The sequence below is a fragment of the Porites lutea genome, chromosome 8 (assembly GCF_958299795.1).
Source record: "Porites lutea chromosome 8, jaPorLute2.1, whole genome shotgun sequence".
NCBI classification, from domain to species: domain Eukaryota; kingdom Metazoa; phylum Cnidaria; class Anthozoa; order Scleractinia; family Poritidae; genus Porites; species Porites lutea.
In genome coordinates, this window is record NC_133208.1 from 14901908 (window position 1) to 14910892 (window position 8985).

At 38.7% G+C, this 8985-nt stretch overlaps 1 pseudogene; it reads left to right on the forward strand.

The window, feature by feature from the left end:
- Positions 1-1864: 1864 nt before the first annotated feature.
- Positions 1865-3879, forward strand: LOC140945235 (uncharacterized; annotated as a pseudogene).
- Positions 3880-8985: the final 5106 nt, after the last annotated feature.

Below are 8985 nucleotides of genomic sequence, written 5' to 3' on the forward strand. Positions count from 1 at the left end.
TGAACTGTTCTAAAATTTGCGTCAGTTTAAATTTGGACTCGTTGGAATGTTTCTAGGGACCATTAACTTACTGCCCGGCGTTAGATAAAGGCTTTAATCATAACTATAACAAATTGTCAAATTTGATTGGCTATCAACTGCCCTGATTTCAGCCTTAATTGGACAGTTTAATAGGACAGTACGTGCCTAAGTAATTGGACAGTACGCGCCATCACGCGCGCGCTTAAGTGGCTTTTCTTTTTTTTCACTGCTAGCAAAACAAAATTTCGAATTTCTTGTGTTTTGATTTAAAAAATAGCCTATTATATCACAAATTTTGTTAAAGTTATGATTAATTGGTAACAGAACTTCGTGTCGTCCAATTCGGTCTGTAATCATACTCGTGATTAAACAAATCGGACTCCCGCTACGCGGTCGTCCGATTTTGTTAATCACTCGTATGACTGCAGACCGAATTGGACTCCACTCGGCCCTGTTACCATTACTAATTGGCCTTTGAATGAGCTTTACTGTTTTAAATTACCAGGTAGTAGAATGAGTTGATATTTTTGCAAGCACGGTTTTCAAAAATCCAGGTATATAATTATTATTATTATTATTATTAATTTAACCCCCCTCCCCCCCCCCGCCTCTCTAAGCACCCTTCTCTCCTTCCCGTTTTATTTTTGTAATACTTCTCGTGGACAGAAAGTGAGGGGAGGGGGGGGGGGGGGGGGGGGTGGTTGGGGAGAAAACCAAAAAAAAAATGTCGCAATTTGTGATAATCGTCGCACTTTATCCTACCTGTGGTAATTTTTAATAAATCCATCACACTTTGTAATGCCCGGCCGCCGATTTGTAATTGTAATACTTGTCGCAATTTGTAATACACCTTGTCACACTTTGTAAAAAAGAAATATCTGCATGTCCCTCACACTTTGTAATAAACTTAGCTGTCACGAGTTGTAATATTTCCATCACACTTCAAAGGCTTTGCGATAATAATCTTTAGTTATCTAAATCTCTTGCCCGGTTATATATGAGATTTCGTTTTTAATGGCTTTGATCTCCGCCATTGTCATTTTCTAAGGAAACAGGCCTTAAGGGGCATTAGTTATACCCAGGGAGATCATAGTTTTCTATTTGCAGTAATTTGACAAATTTACCAACAACGAGTAAAAAATAAAATCGTCAGACGGCAATGAGTATTAAACTGAATGCCAATAGCACAATTTTTTGTCAGTATTTAATTGGTATAGAGAAAAAAAAAGTAATTTCCTAAACACTGTCGCTTGGTTGTCATGGTAACGGGTTTGTTTACGCGTTGTTTTGGAGCTGAAAAATGCTTGTTTCGTGGGCCAAAATTGGGCCAAAAACGAGTTTTTTTGACCAAGGATCATCTATTAGAAGACTGGTACCCAACAGTCTCGATTTCATGTGCATGCGGTAAACAATCAACCATTTTGCAATCGTCAAGTTGTAGATCATCCTCGGAGACCCAGGGGCAGATAGTGGGGACGAGGGAAAGTCTAAACGGGCGGAAAAATATATATGGAACAAAGAAAAGTAAAGAACGGCGAGAAGAGCCCCTGGGGACAATGTCTTACCAGACCAGTTCCAAACGGTCGCCGCCGTTCTGGCTTCTGATTGGTGCCAGAAAAACACAAGTTTTCTGGCACCAATCAGAAGCCAGAACGGCGGCGACCGTTTGGAACTGGTCTCGTAAGACATTGTCCCCAGGGGCTCTTCTCGCCGTTCTTTACTTTTCTTTGTTCCATATATATTTTTCCGCCTGTTTAGACTTTCCCTCGCCCCAACTATCTGCCCCTGGGTCTCCGAGGATGGTTGTAGATCTTCGCAAGTGAACACTAGTTTGACCTACAAAATGCCGAAATTTTCATCTCAAAGACGCAAGAAAAGAAAATTTTATGGAAATCGGTTTACTAGTAGGCAAGGAGTGAATGAAGAAGGGTTAGTGCCGGTGGAAAGCACTTCAAGTGGATCGGCAATGAGTTCTTCGAGGAAGCGAAGGAATGTTCAGCGTCGTATCAAAAGCTCGTGACAAATGCCGAAGACGAGAAGCCTAAACCAAAGGTACACGATAAATATTCAGAGGAAGATAGTCCCACTATCACCGGATTTAGATTTTTCGATATGGAGGTGCTGTCATCTGTTTTTGAGCAGCTACGGTGTGGCGATTGTGGCAGTTTCAGCCTTCTGTTGATGGAAGATAGCACAAAGCGGAAGGGATGTGCCTCGACTTTGCGCTTGTTGTGTGAACACTGTGGCTGGAAATTTTCTTTTTGTACTTCAAGAAAGCAAGGAAAGAGCTGTGAAGTAAATCGACGTCTTGTGTATGGCATGAGAACTATTGGCAAAGGTTATGCTGGAGCAAGAAAATTCTGTGCTATAATGAACATGCAAACTTCCGGGGATCAGCACCAGCCATGGAGCCGGAGGCAGCAGATCGCATATTTCGGAGGTCTGTTGAAAAACACAACCTCAGATACACTGAATTTTATGGTGATGGTGACAGTAAGAGCTTCACAAGGGTGAAAGGAGTTTATGAAGATGTTGGAATAGAAATGGAAAAGAAGGGATGCATTGGTCATGTCCAGAAGAGAGTGGGAACTGCACTTCATAAATTAAAGCGAGAGAACCCAGGCCTAGGAGGCAAGGGTAAACTGACTGACAGTCAAATAGACAAACTTCAAAACTACTATGGCATAGCCATAAGATCAAATGTTGGAAATCTTGCTGGCATGAAGAAAGCAACTCATGCTAGCCCAATGCATTGTGCATCCACTGAGCAACGCCCCCTTCATGGCCACTGCCCAACAGGCAGTGCAAGTGGGTGCCGTTATCAACAAGATAAGGCAAATCAGACCAAGCTGTACAAACATGGACCTGGCTTACCTCTTGAGGTAATTGCAAAGTTAAAGCCAGAATATGTTAGACTCAGCAATGACATTTTACTGGAAAATGCTTGCATGGTAAGACGCAAAATCAGAATGAACCATTAAATGGAATGATCTGGCAGAGAGTCCCAAAAGAAGTTTATGTTGGAAGGGAAACACTAGAACTAGGATTGTATGATGCAGTTGCTCATTTTAATATTGGAGCAGCTACTGTTATAAAAATTTTGCAAGCCTTAAACATTCCCCCTGGAAAATATACAGAAGAGGGTTGTTAGCTTCTTGATCAGCTACGCGTGGATGGTGCATAATATAAAAGCAAGGCAAACACCAAAAAGAGAAGAAAAGTCATAAGAGGACTAAAAAAAAGAAAAGAGGACAAAAACAAACAAAGAGGGGGTGTGAACTATGCCTAGGACAGTTCTAGAGAGTTGTCTATGTGGAAACTCTGTTACAGTCATTGCGAATTCTATTTCTTAAACTTTAAACCATTTTTTCTCATAATTTTATATTTCGCGGAACTATGAACAGTCTAGCAACCATAACTTTTCATGGTTTTATTCAATTCTTCTCATTTTTGGAGTGAGAAATCTTTGTATGTTTTTACATGCAATGAACTACAATCATTTATCTTGGTGTAATCTTTGTTGTCTGAGGACCCAAAACTGGATCCTTAATTCAGTTTATTTTGAATGTCAATATGTTTATTGCAATAATTTTGTATCTATTAGCCTGATAAGAATGCCTTTAGTTCATTGCATAAAAAAGAATATGTAGATGAAATTCCAAAAGTTTCAGCAGTTTTCCTTGTAATGTCTTGGAGATAGAAGTGTTTTTGTATCGGTTATCCCAGGGGGTTTATTTTTAGCATTATTGGTTGCCATGGTAACTAAACAAGACAAAAAGTATAAAAATATACTCATCTCATGCTATAGTTTAAGAATACCTGGGAATACTTTTGCAAAAGAACATATCAAAAAATAGTGATTTTGTTATGATGGAAATCGTTTGAATGGAAATTTCCAGAAAGAAGGTGTTGCCTCTTTTTTTCCCATGGGTTTTCATCAATTACCACACACAAACTTGGATCATCTCAACGTTTATTAACTGCACGGCTACAAATTTAAAATCATTACACTTACTACACAAGAGAAGAGCTTGTAAAACAGATCTTGTCGCTTTTTAAAGCCTCGGATCGTGACGTCATCAAGCAAAGAAGGTGTATAACTATTGTTTTGACTATGTTTCAAAAACAACGCGAAGAACCAAACTCTTAAGTAGATCTAGTCGTAGATGACTATCACAGCCGAGGTCAAAAGCAAACTGAGATCATTACTTAATCTATCTACTATAAAACAATGCTATTAAAATTTTTGGCTCTTCCACTAAGGAACTCTTAAAATTCTTCCGTCCATGCCGCTAGCTACATTTTTAAAAGACCCAAAAGTCCTCATTGTCGTTTCGCCAGTTTTTTTATTTCAAAGACTATCGTAATCTGCAAATAAGTAGCCGATATAAAAACTAAGAGTGCAACCATTGCCTTTTCTCTTCTCTGCCTTCCTTTCTCCCACCTCCCTCTATTTTCGTAATTCCCGCTCCTTTTCCTTTCTTAGTGTGATTTTCTGGCTTATCAGACGCAAGAATTAAGAAACTTGAGTTTTGGCTTTCTTCAATCAAGAGGCTGCAATTCAGTTCGCTAGCTTTCAAAAATCCAGCTAGATTATACTCAATCTATCCTAAGAATGAAACTTATTAGCCATAAAGTACAACAGGCGATAAACTGAGTAAATAAGAGATTCATTACCAACACAATGACCCTCCTGTTTTCTCTTTGATTCTGTTCTTTTTAACCCTTTAGGTCACAAGAGTGACCAACATCAATCTTCTCCTAACAACATCAGCAGATCATCAACAGTAAAAGTTATGAGAATTACTAAATTGATCACCAAAGGGAGAACGCCTTGATCTTAAACCAAATTCTCTCAACTAATTTTAAAAGAAATGTATGGAGATCAGTCTTGAGAATTTGTATGTGGATCTTGGGGTTTAAAGGGTTAGGGTTAGGTTAAGAAACTAGTTAAACAGCAGAGTCGAAATGAAGCGATCTACTTCGAGCGGTACCACCCTAATTTACGCAGTACCACCCTCCTAAACGACAAAATCAGTATCCTCATCTGCCGGAATCCAAGCGAGGGCAAATGCTTCTGTCCTAGACTCATATTCAGTCACTATTCATTTGTTTTCGGCGAGACCCAGAGTAAAGTGTGTGATTAATTTAGTGCTCATATCTCTGTCAGGGGAAGCTAGATCTCTCAGGGGAAGACAGAGTGAGATCTAAAAACACATTTAATTACAACGGCGTACGGGGTGTTATAGGAAGCTTCCTGCCTCCCTTTCCGTAACTCCTCGCGTAACTCTTCTTTCCAGAAATCAATAATAAATGACTGACTGGCATCAGCGAGCACTTGTTTTTATCTCTCGCCATATGGTGTTATGAAATGTCTTGATCGGCTTAAAGCGAACAGAAGAAGAGAAAACGTGTTGCCTGATCTTATACACAAAACTTCTATTTAAAAACTACTTGAAATGTCACTTTAATCTAAAGAACACTATACCTCCTCCTTGTAAAGTGAACGCTATTAACTTTGAGTATAGACAATTCAATCTTAAGATACAGGCTCTGCGTTTGATTTTCGTCCCTTTAGGAGAAGGTCAGGTATAGCGTCCCTAACTATTTAACCCTTGCTTTAACTCCTATTTATACACACAAACGTAATTACTTATACACACATTAAGCTTAAAATACATCGACGTCTTTTTATCCTCCTTAGATGTACAATACTTGTAGAGGATAAGAGATCTAGGTTGTCTTAACCCTGAAAAAGAGTGGGTGTGGGAAGGGGGAGGGGGGTGGGGAGAGGAGGAGTGAAGCCTTATTTCAGTGAGCAGGACTCGGGGTTATGGGGTCCTGCAGTAAGTTTATAAGTCGACTGACAACATGAATGATTTATCCGCATTTTTCAACCCCCAAAGCCTATACCATTTTTTTTCGATGAAATTGATCATGATTAACTGTTAGAAGACGAACCAATAATCGGTTACAACAAGAAAAACTGCTTATTTTTTACAACAACTACGCGCTTAGATGTTTTTATAGCCCAGTTCAATTTAAAGGGCCAATGTCATGCTCTTTGCAATCTTTTTAAAGAGTTAAAACATGTAATTTCAAATAGTCATGGTTCAGTTTCGTGGTTTTAGACTTTACTATCGGCAATGAAACTGTTTCCCTGTTGTCTCTTGCTAAGAATGGCAAGGATGGACATATGGATAAAAACTTGAAGACTTTTTCAAGTTAAAAAAGTTTTAAATTTTTTTGAAATGAAATTTCTTTTATACCTTCCTCAGGCCCCAGTTGTTCAAAAGGTGAACAACGCTATCCACCAGATAAATCACTATTCACTGGATAGCACAATTGGTTTCCGAAAAACACTCTTATCGACCTTTGTCAAGCGGCAGCCATTTGTCCCCGCCCTTCCCTGCTACGTTCAATCCCTCCCAGGACTTTCAGTTTGTTGAATATTCAAGAGGGCTGTACGTTAAAGAAAGGTTGTTGAATAACAAAATAAAAGACGTGAATCATAAAATAAGTAAAAATAACGTTGCAATCGTTCGGGTAACTAATTTTAAAAATGTTTGTGTGATGAGTAGTGCATGCTGTCTTGCTTTGGCAAGAGTTGTACCTTGTAGCATGTATTGCTAAATCCCAAGCCTTTACCGACCCTAAATAGTTCAGTTATATTGAAATCCTAAAACAAACTATAGGCAAACTATTCTAACAGCAGATTTCAGACAATTGAATATATAGGGATTCTAAAAAAACTAAAAAGCAAACAAAAAAAATCAATGATTTAAAGAAATTTAAACTGAGTTATATTAAACTTCAAATTGCTTCGCTCTCAGATTTAAAAGTAATAAATATGACAGTTTGTGTTATCTTGAATTTAGCGGGATGGGTCAAGATAGAATACCTCCACCTCATCAGGTGAGAAGTACTCAGTCCCCGCCAGGACTGTGGACCAGTCATTTACTGTAGGTGGAACAGAGTAGTGATAGCTCAAGAGTGCTCTTGAGTTGCCTGTACTGTCGGCATTATCAACAATGTAGACTTGATAGGCAAAAAAAGGACCATAACTTGAACTCCTGTAAATTGCCTCTTCTGAGTATTCTTTCTTCAGCTTGGTCACAAACGGTACCAAGCCTTCATTACTGTTGAGCGAAAAAATAAACGCTTCGGAAGTAGCGCTCCAGCCACCACTGGATTCTGAGAAACCAAAAGTACATAAAATAAATAAAATAATGATAATAAAAAAAAAAACAAAGAAATTGTCATATATGCTTTCACGTTTGCTTCAATAAAAAAATGAATTTCAAGTTTGAATTCATTTTATTAACTGACCATAATAGCCCATTTTCACGATTAAAAATGACGTCATTTTTCTACAGCCAACTGAGTTCACTTTTCTTTTGCCCTCTTATTTCAACGAATACCTGTTAATACTGATTGAGGTAAAGGTAACTGGCAATAACTAGCCCTATTGAATGATCAGGGAATCAACAACCTGAAGGATTCGAGTTTTTTTAGCAAGCGTTTCACTTTTAACGCCATTATTTCTTAGTGGTGGGATAATGTAAAGTAAATAAGGGAAATAAATTTGGGGAAATTGTGAGACAATAGAGCCGTGAAAAATTCGCAGTTTTATTGCTAAAGCCTTGGAGTGATGTAGTTAAATTCCAATTTAACTAACGTGGGCTATTAGCAATGACCTGATGTTTCAGCCATGGACCATATGCTGAATCCCTGAAAAGAGCCTTTCCTGGTGTCTCCACTTTACTGACAAACGGAGCCAGCCGTTTTTTATTTTTGAAGGGAAAACTGAGAGTTTTGGAAGCGTTGCCAAAGCCACTAACACAAACAGAACGTATGAATACAATGGAATCCCGATTTTTCGAACCTCCAAGGGAAATGAAAATTGGTTTAAAAAGTAGGAAGTTCGAAAACTCGAAGGTTTTATACAAAAACACCTATTTATCATCTGGAACTTGAGAGGAGGTCAGGCTACTCCCAGAGTGACAAACTGTAAGAACTATTTTTTCCTTAATAGTTTTAGAAAAAGGAGTGACCGGCCCCACGAAAAGTCCCCACACCCCCAATCTGGGTAGGGGGCGACCAGACATATCGGGGGTAAAGACCCATGCATGCTGGCAAAGCACAAACCCAGAGTGACGTTTCAACCTAACAAACAAAGAGTTTAATTCTCAATAAACAGTGCAAGTAGATCAGAATTGTAGAGCTGTTATATTGCAGGAGAAAAGTACGATAAAATAAGGGAATTTATTTAGTTTTTCTTACCCCAAGGAATATCCGTGTATCCGCCAAAGATGGATTTGCCATTCCTTATGATGGTAACAGTGTCGTTCTTTCCATCGCAGCGACTGTGAAACTGACTGGCGCTCCAGCCATGCAATGTAGCACGCCAGCACAGCAACCAGTGAGAATTGTCCCCAACCGGAGTCTCCAGAAAATTGCCCAAATGACCAAAATAGTAATCACTGCTGTTCAAAATTGACGAGTTCATAAATTCTGAAAATAATAAAGAATACTTTAAATCAATAATAAGCATGGCATAATGAATTTCAAGTGTGGAGGAACCAACAGTTTTAGGTTGAGCATATTCTTTCTTTAAAAAGTGTCTAGATACTATGCAATAGAAACAAAGCAAAATGTGAACAAAATTGACAGAAAGTTGCCCAAGGAGATTTTTGGACAGTTAGCAAAATATAGTCAAGAAAAAAACTGGGGAAAGCCGTAACAAAAACGTCGAATCCAGCTAATGATTGTTGCCGAATATGCAAATATTTTTTAACGTTAACGTTTAATAAGTATGGAACTGGAAAATCGTTTTATTCTTATCGCCAGTTTCGCCGGCTCCAGTCGATGGCACCGCCGCATTAATATATACCATAACTCCAAACTCGGTCAAGTGAGCTTGTTCACATGCGGCCTATCCGGTGCTATCATGTCTATCTTTAC